We start from the raw sequence: 21,317 nt of genomic DNA on the forward strand, positions 1-21,317 counted from the left end.
CACGATCAACCACTGCAGTTCAATTCCCTGGACTTCCTAGGTCGTTAACTACCAGAAGAAGAGGAACTCGAACAATCTGCTCTTTTAACCAGTGTGTCCAGGGGAGAGCGCGAACGCAGTCCCCCACTACCATAAATTATGCAGTCGAGATTCCCACATTTGGGGAATTCGCAGGGGTCAGCACAACCGGAGTGCAATGGCCGAGCCTCGCCCTGGGTGAACCACCTTCCTGATCATGGTGTCTCCCCTGCCAGGTAAGTATGAATTCCCAGGCCTCCCGTCAGAGGCACCTTGTCCCTCTCCGCAATCCTCACCAACGGTCGGACAATCAAACACACACCTGATTCAACTCATCAGCTCATTCGTAAAAACTCCAAGAGATAAGAGAGAGACATCAAAAACCTGCAGAGTCGGGCTCTTTTGCTGTTGTTGTTGTGGATGATGTTGTTTTCATGCTCCGGATCCATGAGCCAAAAATCAATTTCATACGCGGTCACCGGATAGTGGACGAATCAGATGTTAAACGAGATAAGAACAGAGTTGTTGTTTTTTTTTCCCTCTCACACCACCATTACCTGTATAGCATATGATCACCTACAACACCTTTAAAGCACCCATACACAGCAATATACGTTACTTCCATTAACACCTGCTGCCACACAAGACTAAAACATCTCTTTCATTGAACACAGTTTTTGGGGGTGCACCGTTCCCAGAAGTACTGCAATACCGGGTCGATGCGTGGAGTGGACGGAGCAAGCCCCTCTTCCATCTCCCAGTTCCAAAAATCAATTTAATATATGGTGCCCGGGTAGGGCACGTATCAGATATTAAACTGATAAGAACAGATACTACACTTGATCTTAGCCAAAAGGCCGAGAAGCGATGACACAATGACGCAGAGGCGGGGGAGCCGTCAAAGGCCACGCCCACCTGGGCCGTGGCGAGAGGGTCTAAAGGTCGCCAGCAAACAAGCTCAGCTCACAGCAATACAAGCTCAGCTTGACTGTTGACACCGAAAATGGATCACAGCAGAGCGCACAACACGACACTTTGGAGTGCAACCTGGGATTTTGGACCAACAAACATTCTGCCCTAAAAGTGAGCGGGCAGACCAAAGCGTACGTCGTAGAGACTTGAAACTCTTGAGGGATGGTAGTACCCGCCCGGTCTACAACATCACCAAGGCTCGGCCCAATCGGCCCCAAGGTGGCGCTGCAGCGATCAGAAGTACGAAATGCCTCGTAACTCCTGAACCGTCCGTCGCAGACCCAAGTGTCTTACATCACCGGAATCCTTGGCTCGGGCCGAACAAGACGCAGGCCTCGGATTCGATGGTTGCGCTGGCGAGATTTTCGGGTATTTGGGATTTTGTGAAAAAGCTACTTTTGCACACTAGTCCTAGGTCTTTCGCCCGATCTGACCCAAACCGGTGCAGAAAGATTCCCTGGAGTCTGATTGCCGACAGCGATGGGGAAAAAAGTCGGAATTTCGATTCACGTTGGCGACGGGACGCCAAAACGTTGGGAGTGGGCGAGGCGGGCTTTACTTAAATGGCCATAACTCTCCAACGGAATGAGACAATTACACCCAAGTCGGTACACCTGTGCACGGGCTCAGCCTGTGCTCAGGTGAAAAGGGATGTGGCGACTGGCCACTTGGTGGCGCTGTAAACAGTAAAAACAACAACATGAATACGGCCATAGGCGACTGTATGTCAGGTGATTTTTCACACATGCACAAGGTATTCATACCACATGATAGAACTCCTCATTCGGAACAACTTTGCTTCTAGGACCACTGCTGCCAATAAAAGCGCTGGTTGAATAATGGAGATTATTTGAAGAATGATGAAAAAAAAAACTAAAAAACAGCCCTACTTTTGCAGACTGGTCCTAGGTTGAGAGTTTTACATCTCTCGATCAACCACTGCAGTTCAATTCTCTGGACTTCCTAGGTCGTTAACTACCAGAAGAAGAGGAACTCGAACAATCTGCTCTTTTAACCAGTGTGTCCAGGGGAGAGCGCGAACGCAGTCCCCCACTACCATAAATTATGCAGTCGAGATTCCCACATTTGGGGAATTCGCAGGGGTCAGCACAACCGGAGTGCAATGGCCGAGCCTCGCCCTGGGTGAACCACCTTCCTGATCATGGTGTCTCCCCTGCCAGGTAAGTATGAATTCCCAGGCCTCCCGTCAGAGGCACCGTGTCCCTCTCCGCAATCCTCACCAACGGTCGGACAATCAAACACACACCTGATTCAACTCATCAGCTCATTCGTAAAAACTCCAAGAGATAAGAGAGAGACATCAAAAACCTGCAGAGTCGGGCTCTTTTGCTGTTGTTGTTGTGGATGATGTTGTTTTCATGCTCCGGATCCATGAGCCAAAAATCAATTTCATACGCGGTCACCGGATAGTGGACGAATCAGATGTTAAACGAGATAAGAACAGAGTTGTTGTTTTTTTTTTCCTCTCACACCACCATTACCTGTATAGCATATGATCACCTACAACACCTTTAAAGCACCCATACACAGCAATATACGTTACTTCCATTAACACCTGCTGCCACACAAGACTAAAACATCTCTTTCATTGAACACAGTTTTTGGGGGTGCACCGTTCCCAGAAGTACTGCAATACCGGGTCGATGCGTGGAGTGGACGGAGCAAGCCCCTCTTCCATCTCCCAGTTCCAAAAATCAATTTAATATATGGTGCCCGGGTAGGGCACGTATCAGATATTAAACTGATAAGAACAGATTTTTCTTTCGAAAAAAGTTTATTGTCACATTGTTTCATTCCATTCTTTCAATATCCATTTTTTCCTTATAAAATCACATTTTTGCACATATCTTAAAACAACAAAAAGGACATAAGTTACAGTTAAAAATCAGTTATGTTGATGTGTTGTGTAAAAGTCCATGTATGTTGTGTGTTGTTTTAAAGTAAAGGTAAAATGGATTAAAATAAAATAGGAATGCAAATATAAAACAATAAAACAATTAAATATGCCAAATAAAACATCTCTTGTACAGGATCGAGGGTGAGTCCCTATCAAGAATGTCCATTCACTCCAGGTCTCCAGAACAGGCCCCAGACTCCTCGCTTCCAGTGCCCAGCGGAGATCCCCTCTCCTCCGGCCCGCTGGCCCGCTGTTCCCGTAGCCAGAGTGGTGAGGGTGCATCTACGTGCGGCCAGGTACGGTGGCGGCCGGGACCTTCTCCGTGTGACCTCGGCCCCCCCATCCGAATAACGACGTGCGGCCCACCCTGCAGCGTTGATGTTATCCTCTGCTCGCACGCGTGGAGGGGGACCGTCACGCGTTTCCCCACCAGCAGGTTTCTGGTGACCCAGATGGCATCCTTGATGTGGTTGAGGGTGAGCCAGAGCGAGGCAAACGTTGGTGGTGTCAACTCCTTCAAGCCCTGACCCACCCCCAGGATGGCGAGCTTATAGTCCACCTGGGCCCCACCCGCTGGCAGGCACGGGAAAAACAGGGGGCCTGTCTTGGCCCACAGGTCCCGCGCAGCGCCGCACTCCCAGAGCAGATGTTGAACGGTCTCCGGGGAACCACATCCGGACCGTGGGCAGGTGGAGTTTTTGGCCATGCCTCTGGAGTGCATGACCGCCCTGACCGGGAGGATCTCATGAGCCACCATCCACGACAGGTCCTTAAGCCTGTTCTGGAGAGCTGGGTGGGCTGCGTTCCTCCAAACGTCTTTGGCCTCACCTAGTGTGAGGCCTGGAACTGGACTCACCGATTCTCGATCCTGCACAAGAGAGACGAGAGACTTGTGATTAGTTAAAACAGTGGCATCATTTGTTTCTAAAAGATATTTCTTTAAAAATTTCTTAATAAAACTATGCTCTTTTGACAAATTAAAAGACACTGGACTTTTAAGATCAATGGGTAAAATTTTCAAACTTCTTAGGTATGACCCCATCCAGAATCGGGTCATGGCTGCTGTCTTGTGTTCTCTGGATGGGGTCAGTGCATACTGGATATGGAGGGCGGCAAAGCGGCTGCCTAAAAACAGGTGGGGGTCTGGGAGGCCTTTCCCGCCATTCTCTTTTTTCTTTTTAACGACCTCCCTCTTGATTCGTTCCCACTTGGACCCCCACAGGAAATAAAATACCGCCCTCTCCAACTTAGCCAGGAATCGTCTTGGGGGACTAAAAACAGAACAGACAAGTAAAATTAGTGGTAAAATCACTGCTTTAAAAATTAAAATCTTGCCTTCTAACGTCAGTTGTCTTAGTCCCCAAAAGCCCAGTCTTTGTCTGACTTTCCCTAACATGTCAGTCCAGTTTCCTGGTCCTCCACCCTCCCTGTCAAATTTTACTCCTAAAATTTTCAAATCCTTTTCTTTAAAATCCAAATCTAGTCCTCCTGTGTCCACGTCGCCCCACGGCCCGAAGAGCAGGGCCTCGGACTTACTCCTGTTAAGCTTGGCGCCCGAGGCCCGACCGTACCAGTCAGTCAAGTCCATTGCTCTTCGTACTGATAAAAAGTCAGTCGCTAAAAGGGTCACGTCATCCATATATAAAACGCAGGTCGCCGTCAGTCCACCAGTTCCTGGGATATCTAGTCCTTTAATCCATTTATCCCTTCTCAAGATCTGTGCCAGTGGCTCAATACAAGCCACATACAGAAGGGGAGATAAAGGACACCCCTGACGGACACCGCTGTGGATATTTACAGCTTTGGAAAGATGCCCATTTGCAAGAAATTTGCTGCTTAAGCCCTCATACAGCAGTCCCACCCAAGCTATAAACCTCTCTGGAAAGCCCATTTTTTGCAGTACCTGAAGGAGGTACTGGTGCGAGACCCGATCAAAAGCTTTTTCAAAGTCTAAATTTAGGACTACAAGCCTAATGTTTCTGTCTCTCGCATAACAGATGGCGTCTCTGATCAGTACCAGGCTGTCCGTGATCTTCCTGCCGGGCACAGCGCAAGCTTGATCCAGGTGGATTACGTCCTCTAAAACAGTCGACATGCGTGTAGCTAAAATCTTACTAAAAAGTTTACAATCATAATTTAAAAGAGTGATTGGTCGCCAGTTTCTCAAGTCAGTCTTGTCTCCTTTTTTGTACAGTAATGTAACTATCCCTACTCTAAAGCTGTCTGGAAGTCTGTCAAGAGTCTCAAATTCTTTAAAAACTGTAAGTAAGTCATGTGCTAAAATGTCCCAGAAAGTCAGATAAAACTCAAAGGGGAGTCCGTCCATGCCCGGGGACTTCCCCTTCTTAAAACCCTTTAAAGCTTTTTCCAATTCTAAAAGATTAAAATCCTGGGATAAAAGCACATCTGGACTCTTAACTTTTTTATCTAAAAACCCTAAAACTTCCTCTAAGATGCCATTGTGTACCTCTTTAGTGCCGTATAAATTACTGTAAAAACTTTCAATTTCCCCTAAAATCAGGTCAGTTGTATTTACTTCCCCCCCTCTAAAAGTTTTTAAAATATTGATCGACCCTCCCCGAGCTATTGTCTTTTTAAAAAAATACCTGGTACACTTCTCTCCTTCCTCTAACTCCCTTTCTCTACATCTTAAAATGACACCTTTGCTCTTTGTTTCAGACAGATCTGACATTTCTTTCTTTACTTCTTTTATTTCATTTGTAAAATCCAATCCATTGTTTAAAAGGTTAAAATATCTCTGCAGTCTTTTTTGCAACCCCATCATGCGTCTTTTTTCTTTATTCTTTTTTTCTTTTCCAATTTGTTTAAAAAACCGTCCTGTCCTTTGTTTCACCATCTCCCACCACTGTGCACGTGAGTCGTAAAAGTCCTGGAGGGTCTGCCATTGGCTGAACTGCTCCCTATACTCACTAACCACTTCCTCGTCCTCTAATAGGGAACAGTTCAGCTTCCACAGCCCTCCCCCTGCAGTCACACCCGTGGGGAGTGAAAGAGTGCAAGACAGCATCATGTGGTCGGAAAAAAAGAGGGGGGTCAATGTAGCATCGGTCGGCGGGAGGTCCCTGGTAAAAATATAGTCAATTCGAGAGGCTCTGGCACCGTCACCACTGAACCAGGTGAAGCCTTCCTCTCTTTGATGCATTGTTTTAAAACAGTCAACTAACTTAAAATCTTTGACTATATTTTGTAATAAAACCGATGTCTTGTCGACCTTAAAATCCTCTCCTACCCTCCTTCTGTCCTTTTTTGATAATACACAATTAAAATCCCCTGCTACCACTAGGGGAGCCCTGCCTAGCATGTGGGGTTGCAAGTCTTCTAAAAGCTCATACCTGTTATTTTTTTCAGTAAAACCATACATATTTAAAATGTTAAGATCCTTACCTAAAAAAGTCAGATTTGCTAAAATTGCCCGCCCGTCCCTCACCACAGTGCTGCCCTTCACCAAAAGGTTGGGATTTTTTATTAAAATAGCAACACCGTCATTTTTGTTAAAATTGGACCCACTCCAAATGGAAAATCCTGGGGTCCAAATCTCCTCCCACTTCCTGTAATTTGTTAAAAAGGGCAAACCACATTCTTGCAATAAAAACACATCTGACTTAAAAGTTTTTAAAAAGGATAACACACTCTGTGCTCGCAAAGTAGACCTCACACTTCTCACATTGATTGTAGAGATAGTGAGGGCCATGAGCAGTATGGTTAAAAATACAAGCATTAATAGAAGGATAAAACCAAAAGACTGCAGAAAGTTACATTAAAATCATGTTATGTCATGTAGCACTTGCTTCTCCCTTTCCCCAGAAAAACTGGGATCAGGAGGGCAAATGCTCGCCGCCTCAGAGTCCACAGAGAGAACCTCTTGTGGCTCCTTCGGTGACGATGTTCTAAGCTTAACGTGCAAAAAGGAGACTTCATTGGGAGATTCTGCGGGCCACATACGGTCTAGATCTAACGAAGAGGAACTATCTAGCCGATGCGATGCCCGCAGCCTTTTCTCCTCTGTTTGAAGCAGAGGAGATCTCGCAGACCTTTTTTGCACCTGAGCATTGGGGAGTGAACCCTCGGATTCACCCCCACTATCCACCACACTAACCTCCGATACGGTGTAGAGTGAGGAAGCCGTTGCATCCTCCTCCTCCTCCTCCATTTTGTTTTCACTTCTCTCTTGTTGGGGAACGGCTTCCTCACTCTGTTCGCTGTTAAAACTTGACTCCGCCCCTGTGGCCGCCCCACTTCCTTCCTCCTGCCCACTCCCTGAGGCTGGCTGGGAAATAGAATTTCCCGCCAAAACCTCAGGGACCGCCTCCTCCTTCCTTTGCTCTTTTGTTTGTTCCACATGTGGGGCGGCCATTTTGTTGCCTTTCAGTTTGTTGGCAAAACTTTTAGGGCAATCTCTGTAGAGATGGGATGACTCCCCACAGAGGTTGCACCGCCTGCCATTGGTACACTCTTCAAAAGTATGACCAATTTCTCTGCATTTCCCACATATCATTTCCTGGCATGCTTCAGCTAAGTGCCCAAACTTTCCACATTTTCTACATAATTTGGGCATACCCTGGTAGTGAATGTAGCCTCTGTTCTCACCCAACACAATCATAGAAGGCAGATGCTTCAGGCCCTGGTAGCCCCCAGCGTCTTCCCATTGTTTAATGGGAATTCGCCAGGAGCATGTCCAAATACCATCCTCATCTAAAACCTTGACTGGCTGGCTTCGAACTGTGCAAAATCTGCCCAGCCAGACACAAATGTCCTCCCCAGTCACTGTCTCATTAAACATTCTAACAATCACAGTTTTAAGTGTGTTGTCAGAGAGCTTTTCAACAGTAAACATGGACAGCTGGGATTTAGCTACTTCAAATCTGTGCCAGAAATCATTCAGGTGGGAAACCGCTCTAAAACTAACATCAAATCCTTTGTTCAGGGGCAGAGTCACGATGCAATTCAGATCATCAGGTTTAAAATTTAGAGTTTTTTGGATCAGCTTCCTGGAGAAGTCAAGACGTGACATCCCCAGGAGCTTCCCCTCAACTTCTTTGAATAAAAAACGCACGCTGTGGTGCCTCCTCATGCCGGCACGGGCAGCCGACATGGTGGAGACACCAACAGCCTAAAACTTTAAAAAACAATAAATAAATAAATAAATAGATAAAAAGGTCTTACCTTAAAACAGAACCGGAATAAAAGCAGCTGGATCAATGTACCTCTCAAAAGTTTGGGGCTCAAGTCACTGAAGGACCCAAGCCGGAAAAACCTCCAAGAGGCGATCGCTGTCTCTACCCTAGGACCAGACACTTGATCTTAGCCAAAAGGCCGAGAAGCGATGACACAATGACGCAGAGGCGGGGGAGCCGTCAAAGGCCACGCCCACCTGGGCCGTGGCGAGAGGGTCTAAAGGTCGCCAGCAAACAAGCTCAGCTCACAGCAATACAAGCTCAGCTTGACTGTTGACACCGAAAATGGATCACAGCAGAGCGCACAACACGACACTTTGGAGTGCAACCTGGGATTTTGGACCAACAAACATTCTGCCCTAAAAGTGAGCGGGCAGACCAAAGCGTACGTCGTAGAGACTTGAAACTCTTGAGGGATGGTAGTACCCGCCCGGTCTACAACATCACCAAGGCTCGGCCCAATCGGCCCCAAGGTGGCGCTGCAGCGATCAGAAGTACGAAATGCCTCGTAACTCCTGAACCGTCCGTCGCAGACCCAAGTGTCTTACATCACCGGAATCCTTGGCTCGGGCCGAACAAGACGCAGGCCTCGGATTCGATGGTTGCGCTGGCGAGATTTTCGGGTATTTGGGATTTTGTGAAAAAGCTACTTTTGCACACTAGTCCTAGGTCTTTCGCCCGATCTGACCCAAACCGGTGCAGAAAGATTCCCTGGAGTCTGATTGCCGACAGCGATGGGGAAAAAAGTCGGAATTTCGATTCACGTTGGCGACGGGACGCCAAAACGTTGGGAGTGGGCGAGGCGGGCTTTACTTAAATGGCCATAACTCTCCAACGGAATGAGACAATTACACCCAAGTCGGTACACCTGTGCACGGGCTCAGCCTGTGCTCAGGTGAAAAGGGATGTGGCGACTGGCCACTTGGTGGCGCTGTAAACAGTAAAAACAACAACATGAATACGGCCATAGGCGACTGTATGTCAGGTGATTTTTCACACATGCACAAGGTATTCATACCACATGATAGAACTCCTCATTCGGAACAACTTTGCTTCTAGGACCACTGCTGCCAATAAAAGCGCTGGTTGAATAATGGAGATTATTTGAAGAATGATGAAAAAAAAAACTAAAAAACAGCCCTACCTTTGCAGACTGGTCCTAGGTTGAGAGTTTTACATCTCACGATCAACCACTGCAGTTCAATTCCCTGGACTTCCTAGGTCGTTAACTACCAGAAGAAGAGGAACTCGAACAATCTGCTCTTTTAACCAGTGTGTCCAGGGGAGAGCGCGAACGCAGTCCCCCACTACCATAAATTATGCAGTCGAGATTCCCACATTTGGGGAATTCGCAGGGGTCAGCACAACCGGAGTGCAATGGCCGAGCCTCGCCCTGGGTGAACCACCTTCCTGATCATGGTGTCTCCCCTGCCAGGTAAGTATGAATTCCCAGGCCTCCCGTCAGAGGCACCTTGTCCCTCTCCGCAATCCTCACCAACGGTCGGACAATCAAACACACACCTGATTCAACTCATCAGCTCATTCGTAAAAACTCCAAGAGATAAGAGAGAGACATCAAAAACCTGCAGAGTCGGGCTCTTTTGCTGTTGTTGTTGTGGATGATGTTGTTTTCATGCTCCGGATCCATGAGCCAAAAATCAATTTCATACGCGGTCACCGGATAGTGGACGAATCAGATGTTAAACGAGATAAGAACAGAGTTGTTGTTTTTTTTTCCCTCTCACACCACCATTACCTGTATAGCATATGATCACCTACAACACCTTTAAAGCACCCATACACAGCAATATACGTTACTTCCATTAACACCTGCTGCCACACAAGACTAAAACATCTCTTTCATTGAACACAGTTTTTGGGGGTGCACCGTTCCCAGAAGTACTGCAATACCGGGTCGATGCGTGGAGTGGACGGAGCAAGCCCCTCTTCCATCTCCCAGTTCCAAAAATCAATTTAATATATGGTGCCCGGGTAGGGCACGTATCAGATATTAAACTGATAAGAACAGATACTACACTTGATCTTAGCCAAAAGGCCGAGAAGCGATGACACAATGACGCAGAGGCGGGGGAGCCGTCAAAGGCCACGCCCACCTGGGCCGTGGCGAGAGGGTCTAAAGGTCGCCAGCAAACAAGCTCAGCTCACAGCAATACAAGCTCAGCTTGACTGTTGACACCGAAAATGGATCACAGCAGAGCGCACAACACGACACTTTGGAGTGCAACCTGGGATTTTGGACCAACAAACATTCTGCCCTAAAAGTGAGCGGGCAGACCAAAGCGTACGTCGTAGAGACTTGAAACTCTTGAGGGATGGTAGTACCCGCCCGGTCTACAACATCACCAAGGCTCGGCCCAATCGGCCCCAAGGTGGCGCTGCAGCGATCAGAAGTACGAAATGCCTCGTAACTCCTGAACCGTCCGTCGCAGACCCAAGTGTCTTACATCACCGGAATCCTTGGCTCGGGCCGAACAAGACGCAGGCCTCGGATTCGATGGTTGCGCTGGCGAGATTTTCGGGTATTTGGGATTTTGTGAAAAAGCTACTTTTGCACACTAGTCCTAGGTCTTTCGCCCGATCTGACCCAAACCGGTGCAGAAAGATTCCCTGGAGTCTGATTGCCGACAGCGATGGGGAAAAAAGTCGGAATTTCGATTCACGTTGGCGACGGGACGCCAAAACGTTGGGAGTGGGCGAGGCGGGCTTTACTTAAATGGCCATAACTCTCCAACGGAATGAGACAATTACACCCAAGTCGGTACACCTGTGCACGGGCTCAGCCTGTGCTCAGGTGAAAAGGGATGTGGCGACTGGCCACTTGGTGGCGCTGTAAACAGTAAAAACAACAACATGAATACGGCCATAGGCGACTGTATGTCAGGTGATTTTTCACACATGCACAAGGTATTCATACCACATGATAGAACTCCTCATTCGGAACAACTTTGCTTCTAGGACCACTGCTGCCAATAAAAGCGCTGGTTGAATAATGGAGATTATTTGAAGAATGATGAAAAAAAAAACTAAAAAACAGCCCTACTTTTGCAGACTGGTCCTAGGTTGAGAGTTTTACATCTCTCGATCAACCACTGCAGTTCAATTCTCTGGACTTCCTAGGTCGTTAACTACCAGAAGAAGAGGAACTCGAACAATCTGCTCTTTTAACCAGTGTGTCCAGGGGAGAGCGCGAACGCAGTCCCCCACTACCATAAATTATGCAGTCGAGATTCCCACATTTGGGGAATTCGCAGGGGTCAGCACAACCGGAGTGCAATGGCCGAGCCTCGCCCTGGGTGAACCACCTTCCTGATCATGGTGTCTCCCCTGCCAGGTAAGTATGAATTCCCAGGCCTCCCGTCAGAGGCACCGTGTCCCTCTCCGCAATCCTCACCAACGGTCGGACAATCAAACACACACCTGATTCAACTCATCAGCTCATTCGTAAAAACTCCAAGAGATAAGAGAGAGACATCAAAAACCTGCAGAGTCGGGCTCTTTTGCTGTTGTTGTTGTGGATGATGTTGTTTTCATGCTCCGGATCCATGAGCCAAAAATCAATTTCATACGCGGTCACCGGATAGTGGACGAATCAGATGTTAAACGAGATAAGAACAGAGTTGTTGTTTTTTTTTTCCTCTCACACCACCATTACCTGTATAGCATATGATCACCTACAACACCTTTAAAGCACCCATACACAGCAATATACGTTACTTCCATTAACACCTGCTGCCACACAAGACTAAAACATCTCTTTCATTGAACACAGTTTTTGGGGGTGCACCGTTCCCAGAAGTACTGCAATACCGGGTCGATGCGTGGAGTGGACGGAGCAAGCCCCTCTTCCATCTCCCAGTTCCAAAAATCAATTTAATATATGGTGCCCGGGTAGGGCACGTATCAGATATTAAACTGATAAGAACAGATACTACACTTGATCTTAGCCAAAAGGCCGAGAAGCGATGACACAATGACGCAGAGGCGGGGGAGCCGTCAAAGGCCACGCCCACCTGGGCCGTGGCGAGAGGGTCTAAAGGTCGCCAGCAAACAAGCTCAGCTCACAGCAATACAAGCTCAGCTTGACTGTTGACACCGAAAATGGATCACAGCAGAGCGCACAACACGACACTTTGGAGTGCAACCTGGGATTTTGGACCAACAAACATTCTGCCCTAAAAGTGAGCGGGCAGACCAAAGCGTACGTCGTAGAGACTTGAAACTCTTGAGGGATGGTAGTACCCGCCCGGTCTACAACATCACCAAGGCTCGGCCCAATCGGCCCCAAGGTGGCGCTGCAGCGATCAGAAGTACGAAATGCCTCGTAACTCCTGAACCGTCCGTCGCAGACCCAAGTGTCTTACATCACCGGAATCCTTGGCTCGGGCCGAACAAGACGCAGGCCTCGGATTCGATGGTTGCGCTGGCGAGATTTTCGGGTATTTGGGATTTTGTGAAAAAGCTACTTTTGCACACTAGTCCTAGGTCTTTCGCCCGATCTGACCCAAACCGGTGCAGAAAGATTCCCTGGAGTCTGATTGCCGACAGCGATGGGGAAAAAAGTCGGAATTTCGATTCACGTTGGCGACGGGACGCCAAAACGTTGGGAGTGGGCGAGGCGGGCTTTACTTAAATGGCCATAACTCTCCAACGGAATGAGACAATTACACCCAAGTCGGTACACCTGTGCACGGGCTCAGCCTGTGCTCAGGTGAAAAGGGATGTGGCGACTGGCCACTTGGTGGCGCTGTAAACAGTAAAAACAACAACATGAATACGGCCATAGGCGACTGTATGTCAGGTGATTTTTCACACATGCACAAGGTATTCATACCACATGATAGAACTCCTCATTCGGAACAACTTTGCTTCTAGGACCACTGCTGCCAATAAAAGCGCTGGTTGAATAATGGAGATTATTTGAAGAATGATGAAAAAAAAAACTAAAAAACAGCCCTACCTTTGCAGACTGGTCCTAGGTTGAGAGTTTTACATCTCACGATCAACCACTGCAGTTCAATTCCCTGGACTTCCTAGGTCGTTAACTACCAGAAGAAGAGGAACTCGAACAATCTGCTCTTTTAACCAGTGTGTCCAGGGGAGAGCGCGAACGCAGTCCCCCACTACCATAAATTATGCAGTCGAGATTCCCACATTTGGGGAATTCGCAGGGGTCAGCACAACCGGAGTGCAATGGCCGAGCCTCGCCCTGGGTGAACCACCTTCCTGATCATGGTGTCTCCCCTGCCAGGTAAGTATGAATTCCCAGGCCTCCCGTCAGAGGCACCTTGTCCCTCTCCGCAATCCTCACCAACGGTCGGACAATCAAACACACACCTGATTCAACTCATCAGCTCATTCGTAAAAACTCCAAGAGATAAGAGAGAGACATCAAAAACCTGCAGAGTCGGGCTCTTTTGCTGTTGTTGTTGTGGATGATGTTGTTTTCATGCTCCGGATCCATGAGCCAAAAATCAATTTCATACGCGGTCACCGGATAGTGGACGAATCAGATGTTAAACGAGATAAGAACAGAGTTGTTGTTTTTTTTTCCCTCTCACACCACCATTACCTGTATAGCATATGATCACCTACAACACCTTTAAAGCACCCATACACAGCAATATACGTTACTTCCATTAACACCTGCTGCCACACAAGACTAAAACATCTCTTTCATTGAACACAGTTTTTGGGGGTGCACCGTTCCCAGAAGTACTGCAATACCGGGTCGATGCGTGGAGTGGACGGAGCAAGCCCCTCTTCCATCTCCCAGTTCCAAAAATCAATTTAATATATGGTGCCCGGGTAGGGCACGTATCAGATATTAAACTGATAAGAACAGATACTACACTTGATCTTAGCCAAAAGGCCGAGAAGCGATGACACAATGACGCAGAGGCGGGGGAGCCGTCAAAGGCCACGCCCACCTGGGCCGTGGCGAGAGGGTCTAAAGGTCGCCAGCAAACAAGCTCAGCTCACAGCAATACAAGCTCAGCTTGACTGTTGACACCGAAAATGGATCACAGCAGAGCGCACAACACGACACTTTGGAGTGCAACCTGGGATTTTGGACCAACAAACATTCTGCCCTAAAAGTGAGCGGGCAGACCAAAGCGTACGTCGTAGAGACTTGAAACTCTTGAGGGATGGTAGTACCCGCCCGGTCTACAACATCACCAAGGCTCGGCCCAATCGGCCCCAAGGTGGCGCTGCAGCGATCAGAAGTACGAAATGCCTCGTAACTCCTGAACCGTCCGTCGCAGACCCAAGTGTCTTACATCACCGGAATCCTTGGCTCGGGCCGAACAAGACGCAGGCCTCGGATTCGATGGTTGCGCTGGCGAGATTTTCGGGTATTTGGGATTTTGTGAAAAAGCTACTTTTGCACACTAGTCCTAGGTCTTTCGCCCGATCTGACCCAAACCGGTGCAGAAAGATTCCCTGGAGTCTGATTGCCGACAGCGATGGGGAAAAAAGTCGGAATTTCGATTCACGTTGGCGACGGGACGCCAAAACGTTGGGAGTGGGCGAGGCGGGCTTTACTTAAATGGCCATAACTCTCCAACGGAATGAGACAATTACACCCAAGTCGGTACACCTGTGCACGGGCTCAGCCTGTGCTCAGGTGAAAAGGGATGTGGCGACTGGCCACTTGGTGGCGCTGTAAACAGTAAAAACAACAACATGAATACGGCCATAGGCGACTGTATGTCAGGTGATTTTTCACACATGCACAAGGTATTCATACCACATGATAGAACTCCTCATTCGGAACAACTTTGCTTCTAGGACCACTGCTGCCAATAAAAGCGCTGGTTGAATAATGGAGATTATTTGAAGAATGATGAAAAAAAAAACTAAAAAACAGCCCTACTTTTGCAGACTGGTCCTAGGTTGAGAGTTTTACATCTCTCGATCAACCACTGCAGTTCAATTCTCTGGACTTCCTAGGTCGTTAACTACCAGAAGAAGAGGAACTCGAACAATCTGCTCTTTTAACCAGTGTGTCCAGGGGAGAGCGCGAACGCAGTCCCCCACTACCATAAATTATGCAGTCGAGATTCCCACATTTGGGGAATTCGCAGGGGTCAGCACAACCGGAGTGCAATGGCCGAGCCTCGCCCTGGGTGAACCACCTTCCTGATCATGGTGTCTCCCCTGCCAGGTAAGTATGAATTCCCAGGCCTCCCGTCAGAGGCACCGTGTCCCTCTCCGCAATCCTCACCAACGGTCGGACAATCAAACACACACCTGATTCAACTCATCAGCTCATTCGTAAAAACTCCAAGAGATAAGAGAGAGACATCAAAAACCTGCAGAGTCGGGCTCTTTTGCTGTTGTTGTTGTGGATGATGTTGTTTTCATGCTCCGGATCCATGAGCCAAAAATCAATTTCATACGCGGTCACCGGATAGTGGACGAATCAGATGTTAAACGAGATAAGAACAGAGTTGTTGTTTTTTTTTCCCTCTCACACCACCATTACCTGTATAGCATATGATCACCTACAACACCTTTAAAGCACCCATACACAGCAATATACGTTACTTCCATTAACACCTGCTGCCACACAAGACTAAAACATCTCTTTCATTGAACACAGTTTTTGGGGGTGCACCGTTCCCAGAAGTACTGCAATACCGGGTCGATGCGTGGAGTGGACGGAGCAAGCCCCTCTTCCATCTTCCAGTTCCAAAAATCAATTTAATATATGGTGCCCGGGTAGGGCACGTATCAGATATTAAACTGATAAGAACAGATACTACACTTGATCTTAGCCAAAAGGCCGAGAAGCGATGACACAATGACGCAGAGGCGGGGGAGCCGTCAAAGGCCACGCCCACCTGGGCCGTGGCGAGAGGGTCTAAAGGTCGCCAACAAACAAGCTCAGCTCACAGCAATACAAGCTCAGCTTGACTGTTGACACCGAAAATGGATCACAGCAGAGCGCACAACACGACACTTTGGAGTGCAACCTGGGATTTTGGACCAACAAACATTCTGCCCTAAAAGTGAGCGGGCAGACCAAAGCGTACGTCGTAGAGACTTGAAACTCTTGAGGGATGGTAGTACCCGCCCGGTCTACAACATCACCAAGGCTCGGCCCAATCGGCCCCAAGGTGGCGCTGCAGCGATCAGAAGTACGAAATGCCTCGTAACTCCTGAACCGTCCGTCGCAGACCCAAGTGTCTTACATCACCGGAATCCTTGGCTCGGGCCGAACAAGACGCAGGCCTCGGATTCGATGGTTGCGCTGGCGAGATTTTCGGGTATTTGGGATTTTGTGAAAAAGCTACTTTTGCACACTAGTCCTAGGTCTTTCGCCCGATCTGACCCAAACCGGTGCAGAAAGATTCCCTGGAGTCTGATTGCCGACAGCGATGGGGAAAAAAGTCGGAATTTCGATTCACGTTGGCGACGGGACGCCAAAACGTTGGGAGTGGGCGAGGCGGGCTTTACTTAAATGGCCATAACTCTCCAACGGAATGAGACAATTACACCCAAGTCGGTACACCTGTGCACGGGCTCAGCCTGTGCTCAGGTGAAAAGGGATGTGGCGACTGGCCACTTGGTGGCGCTGTAAACAGTAAAAACAACAACATGAATACGGCCATAGGCGACTGTATGTCAGGTGATTTTTCACACATGCACAAGGTATTCATACCACATGATAGAACTCCTCATTCGGAACAACTTTGCTTCTAGGACCACTGCTGCCAATAAAAGCGCTGGTTGAATAATGGAGATTATTTGAAGAATGATGAAAAAAAAAACTAAAAAACAGCCCTACCTTTGCAGACTGGTCCTAGGTTGAGAGTTTTACATCTCTCGATCAACCACTGCAGTTCAATTCCCTGGACTTCCTAGGTCGTTAACTACCAGAAGAAGAGGAACTCGAACAATCTGCTCTTTTAACCAGTGTGTCCAGGGGAGAGCGCGAACGCAGTCCCCCACTACCATAAATTATGCAGTCGAGATTCCCACATTTGGGGAATTCGCAGGGGTCAGCACAACCGGAGTGCAATGGCCGAGCCTCGCCCTGGGTGAACCACCTTCCTGATCATGGTGTCTCCCCTGCCAGGTAAGTATGAATTCCCAGGCCTCCCGTCAGAGGCACCGTGTCCCTCTCCGCAATCCTCACCAACGGTCGGACAATCAAACACACACCTGATTCAACTCATCAGCTCATTCGTAAAAACTCCAAGAGATAAGAGAGAGACATCAAAAACCTGCAGAGTCGGGCTCTTTTGCTGTTGTTGTTGTGGATGATGTTGTTTTCATGCTCCGGATCCATGAGCCAAAAATCAATTTCATACGCGGTCACCGGATAGTGGACGAATCAGATGTTAAACGAGATAAGAACAGAGTTGTTGTTTTTTTTTCCCTCTCACACCACCATTACCTGTATAGCATATGATCACCTACAACACCTTTAAAGCACCCATACACAGCAATATACGTTACTTCCATTAACACCTGCTGCCACACAAGACTAAAACATCTCTTTCATTGAACACAGTTTTTGGGGGTGCACCGTTCCCAGAAGTACTGCAATACCGGGTCGATGCGTGGAGTGGACGGAGCAAGCCCCTCTTCCATCTTCCAGTTCCAAAAATCAATTTAATATATGGTGCCCGGGTAGGGCACGTATCAGATATTAAACTGATAAGAACAGATACTACACTTGATCTTAGCCAAAAGGCCGAGAAGCGATGACACAATGACGCAGAGGCGGGGGAGCCGTCAAAGGCCACGCCCACCTGGGCCGTGGCGAGAGGGTCTAAAGGTCGCCAACAAACAAGCTCAGCTCACAGCAATACAAGCTCAGCTTGACTGTTGACACCGAAAATGGATCACAGCAGAGCGCACAACACGACACTTTGGAGTGCAACCTGGGATTTTGGACCAACAAACATTCTGCCCTAAAAGTGAGCGGGCAGACCAAAGCGTACGTCGTAGAGACTTGAAACTCTTGAGGGATGGTAGTACCCGCCCGGTCTACAACATCACCAAGGCTCGGCCCAATCGGCCCCAAGGTGGCGCTGCAGCGATCAGAAGTACGAAATGCCTCGTAACTCCTGAACCGTCCGTCGCAGACCCAAGTGTCTTACATCACCGGAATCCTTGGCTCGGGCCGAACAAGACGCAGGCCTCGGATTCGATGGTTGCGCTGGCGAGATTTTCGGGTATTTGGGATTTTGTGAAAAAGCTACTTTTGCACACTAGTCCTAGGTCTTTCGCCCGATCTGACCCAAACCGGTGCAGAAAGATTCCCTGGAGTCTGATTGCCGACAGCGATGGGGAAAAAAGTCGGAATTTCGATTCACGTTGGCGACGGGACGCCAAAACGTTGGGAGTGGGCGAGGCGGGCTTTACTTAAATGGCCATAACTCTCCAACGGAATGAGACAATTACACCCAAGTCGGTACACCTGTGCACGGGCTCAGCCTGTGCTCAGGTGAAAAGGGATGTGGCGACTGGCCACTTGGTGGCGCTGTAAACAGTAAAAACAACAACATGAATACGGCCATAGGCGACTGTATGTCAGGTGATTTTTCACACATGCACAAGGTATTCATACCACATGATAGAACTCCTCATTCGGAACAACTTTGCTTCTAGGACCACTGCTGCCAATAAAAGCGCTGGTTGAATAATGGAGATTATTTGAAGAATGATGAAAAAAAAAACTAAAAAACAGCCCTACCTTTGCAGACTGGTCCTAGGTTGAGAGTTTTACATCTCTCGATCAACCACTGCAGTTCAATTCCCTGGACTTCCTAGGTCGTTAACTACCAGAAGAAGAGGAACTCGAACAATCTGCTCTTTTAACCAGTGTGTCCAGGGGAGAGCGCGAACGCAGTCCCCCACTACCATAAATTATGCAGTCGAGATTCCCACATTTGGGGAATTCGCAGGGGTCAGCACAACCGGAGTGCAATGGCAGAGCCTCGCCCTGGGTGAACCACCTTCCTGATCATGGTGTCTCCCCTGCCAGGTAAGTATGAATTCCCAGGCCTCCCGTCAGAGGCACCTTGTCCCTCTCCGCAATCCTCACCAACGGTCGGACAATCAAACACACACCTGATTCAACTCATCAGCTCATTCGTAAAAACTCCAAGAGATAAGAGAGAGACATCAAAAACCTGCAGAGTCGGGCTCTTTTGCTGTTGTTGTTGTGGATGATGTTGTTTTCATGCTCCGGATCCATGAGCCAAAAATCAATTTCATACGCGGTCACCGGATAGTGGACGAATCAGATGTTAAACGAGATAAGAACAGAGTTGTTGTTTTTTTTTCCCTCTCACACCACCATTACCTGTATAGCATATGATCACCTACAACACCTTTAAAGCACCCATACACAGCAATATACGTTACTTCCATTAACACCTGCTGCCACACAAGACTAAAACATCTCTTTCATTGAACACAGTTTTTGGGGGTGCACCGTTCCCAGAAGTACTGCAATACCGGGTCGATGCGTGGAGTGGACGGAGCAAGCCCCTCTTCCATCTCCCAGTTCCAAAAATCAATTTAATATATGGTGCCCGGGTAGGGCACGTATCAGATATTAAACTGATAAGAACAGATTTTTTTTCTTTTGACATATTTTTATTGTGCCATTTCATTCATTTATACATCATATCATTTTTACAGAATGTTCACATGCTTTTTTGTTCTTTGTTCTTTTGTTTTTGAAGCGATAAAACAGTTCCATTTGCCCATGTACATATATATATATATATATATATATATACATACACATACACACACATATATATATAAATACATACACGTATACATATATACATATACAGTACATATACTTTTTTTAAGTAAAAGAAAAGCATTCTGTTAAAAATAAAAAATTAAGTAAGGTATGAATAAAAAAGGTAATAAATAGAATAAATATACAGATAAAACAATAAAAAAAAAAATAAAATAAAAAAAAAACAGAGTTTAAAAGCTCTCTCTTCCATTGTACAGGAGTGGGTATGTCCTTATAACCATTTTAAACCTCCACTCAGCTCTTCAGAAACCGTCCCAAGGACCCGACCCTTCTGGGCCCGGAGGAGATCCTCTTGAACCGAGGCGCCGCTGCTCCACCTAAGATGTTGGGGGGCATCTACGGGCAGTCAGGGCTCGTGGCTATGGGGACCTTTTCCTGTGAAGCTCTGACCCCCACATCCGAATGGCGACATGCGGTGTAATCCTGCAGCCTTGACTTAGCCAGCTGGATGGTGGCGTGGAGGGACACCTGCATGCGCTTCCCTACCAGTAGGTTTCTGGAGGTCCAAATGGCGTCTTTGATACAGAGGATGGTGAGCCATAGCTTTGATGGTGTTTTAGCTGGTGTTTCATCTTGGCTCACCCCTCCTCTCCCCATAGGGTAGTCTGGGACCCCCCCTACTGGCAGGTACGGGAATTGCTGGGGGCCAGCTGTTGCCCACAGGTCCCTCACAGCACTGCACTCCCAGAGGGCGTGCCTCACGGTCTCGGGCGCGCCACACCCGGGCCGCGGGCAGATGGGATTCTCTGACATGCCTCGGGAGTGCATCACGGCCCTGACCGGGAGGATCTCATGGGCAGCCATCCAAGCCAGGTCTCGGTGTCGGTTATGAAGAGCTGAGTGGGATACATTTCGCCAAACCTTTTGGGCTTCACCTAGAGTGAGCCCGCGCACTGGACACACTTGTTCCCGTTCCTGCACAAGGGAGAGGATAGAGCGGTGGTTGGTTAAAACAGTCACTCTTTCTTTTTCCAAATTAAAATTCTTTAAAAACTTTTTTATATGAGTGTATGCAGGGGGTTGGTCAAATGCAAGTGGTGTTGTCAAGTCTGTTGGTAAAATATTGATGGATCTTAAAAAAGACCCCACCCAGAACCGGGCCATGGCTGCTGTTTTGTCTTGTCTGGATGGGGTCAGGGCATACTTTAGGTGTAGTGCAGTGTATTTGGCTCCTAAAAACAAGTGAGGGTCCGGTACGCCTTTTCCTCCATTTTTTGGTGCTTTCTTCATAATTCCTCTTTTTAGCCTCTCCCACTTGGACCCCCACAGGAAATAAAACATGGACCGGTCCAGAGATACAAGAAAGAATCTAGGGGGGAAAAAAACAGAACATAACAATAAGAACAGTGGTAAAATCACCGCTTTTAGAATTAAAACCTTCCCTTCAACTGTCAGCTGT

General features: G+C 47.9%; 14 non-coding genes and 2 pseudogenes across 14 annotated transcripts; all 16 read right to left on the bottom strand.

Moving 5' to 3' along the window:
- Positions 1 to 98: 98 nt before the first annotated feature.
- LOC143726644 (U1 spliceosomal RNA) lies at positions 99 to 262 on the bottom strand. The gene has a single exon (XR_013198881.1). It is a non-coding gene; the product is annotated as a U1 spliceosomal RNA (small nuclear RNA).
- Positions 263 to 696: 434 nt separating this feature from the next.
- On the bottom strand, positions 697 to 887 carry LOC143727056 (U2 spliceosomal RNA). Its single transcript, XR_013199265.1, has one exon. It is a non-coding gene; the product is annotated as a U2 spliceosomal RNA (small nuclear RNA).
- A 1,128-nt stretch (positions 888 to 2,015) lies between these two features.
- LOC143726645 (U1 spliceosomal RNA) lies at positions 2,016 to 2,179 on the bottom strand. The gene has a single exon (XR_013198882.1). It is a non-coding gene; the product is annotated as a U1 spliceosomal RNA (small nuclear RNA).
- A 434-nt stretch (positions 2,180 to 2,613) lies between these two features.
- LOC143727279 (U2 spliceosomal RNA) lies at positions 2,614 to 2,789 on the bottom strand (annotated as a pseudogene).
- A 6,593-nt stretch (positions 2,790 to 9,382) lies between these two features.
- LOC143726646 (U1 spliceosomal RNA) lies at positions 9,383 to 9,546 on the bottom strand. Its single transcript, XR_013198883.1, has one exon. It is a non-coding gene; the product is annotated as a U1 spliceosomal RNA (small nuclear RNA).
- Positions 9,547 to 9,980: 434 nt separating this feature from the next.
- Positions 9,981 to 10,171, bottom strand: LOC143727057 (U2 spliceosomal RNA). The gene has a single exon (XR_013199266.1). It is a non-coding gene; the product is annotated as a U2 spliceosomal RNA (small nuclear RNA).
- Positions 10,172 to 11,299: 1,128 nt separating this feature from the next.
- LOC143726647 (U1 spliceosomal RNA) lies at positions 11,300 to 11,463 on the bottom strand. The gene has a single exon (XR_013198884.1). It is a non-coding gene; the product is annotated as a U1 spliceosomal RNA (small nuclear RNA).
- A 434-nt stretch (positions 11,464 to 11,897) lies between these two features.
- On the bottom strand, positions 11,898 to 12,088 carry LOC143727058 (U2 spliceosomal RNA). The gene has a single exon (XR_013199267.1). It is a non-coding gene; the product is annotated as a U2 spliceosomal RNA (small nuclear RNA).
- Positions 12,089 to 13,216: 1,128 nt separating this feature from the next.
- LOC143726649 (U1 spliceosomal RNA) lies at positions 13,217 to 13,380 on the bottom strand. Its single transcript, XR_013198886.1, has one exon. It is a non-coding gene; the product is annotated as a U1 spliceosomal RNA (small nuclear RNA).
- A 434-nt stretch (positions 13,381 to 13,814) lies between these two features.
- Positions 13,815 to 14,005, bottom strand: LOC143727059 (U2 spliceosomal RNA). The gene has a single exon (XR_013199268.1). It is a non-coding gene; the product is annotated as a U2 spliceosomal RNA (small nuclear RNA).
- Positions 14,006 to 15,133: 1,128 nt separating this feature from the next.
- Positions 15,134 to 15,297, bottom strand: LOC143726650 (U1 spliceosomal RNA). The gene has a single exon (XR_013198887.1). It is a non-coding gene; the product is annotated as a U1 spliceosomal RNA (small nuclear RNA).
- A 434-nt stretch (positions 15,298 to 15,731) lies between these two features.
- Positions 15,732 to 15,922, bottom strand: LOC143727223 (U2 spliceosomal RNA). Its single transcript, XR_013199428.1, has one exon. It is a non-coding gene; the product is annotated as a U2 spliceosomal RNA (small nuclear RNA).
- A 1,128-nt stretch (positions 15,923 to 17,050) lies between these two features.
- On the bottom strand, positions 17,051 to 17,214 carry LOC143726652 (U1 spliceosomal RNA). Its single transcript, XR_013198888.1, has one exon. It is a non-coding gene; the product is annotated as a U1 spliceosomal RNA (small nuclear RNA).
- Positions 17,215 to 17,648: 434 nt separating this feature from the next.
- On the bottom strand, positions 17,649 to 17,839 carry LOC143727224 (U2 spliceosomal RNA). Its single transcript, XR_013199429.1, has one exon. It is a non-coding gene; the product is annotated as a U2 spliceosomal RNA (small nuclear RNA).
- A 1,128-nt stretch (positions 17,840 to 18,967) lies between these two features.
- On the bottom strand, positions 18,968 to 19,131 carry LOC143726868 (U1 spliceosomal RNA). Its single transcript, XR_013199093.1, has one exon. It is a non-coding gene; the product is annotated as a U1 spliceosomal RNA (small nuclear RNA).
- Positions 19,132 to 19,565: 434 nt separating this feature from the next.
- On the bottom strand, positions 19,566 to 19,738 carry LOC143727467 (U2 spliceosomal RNA; annotated as a pseudogene).
- Positions 19,739 to 21,317: the final 1,579 nt, after the last annotated feature.

The sequence above is a fragment of the Siphateles boraxobius genome, unplaced genomic scaffold (assembly GCF_051911475.1).
Source record: "Siphateles boraxobius isolate OS27281-9 unplaced genomic scaffold, OSU_SipBor_1 77, whole genome shotgun sequence".
NCBI lineage: Eukaryota > Metazoa > Chordata > Actinopteri > Cypriniformes > Leuciscidae > Siphateles > Siphateles boraxobius.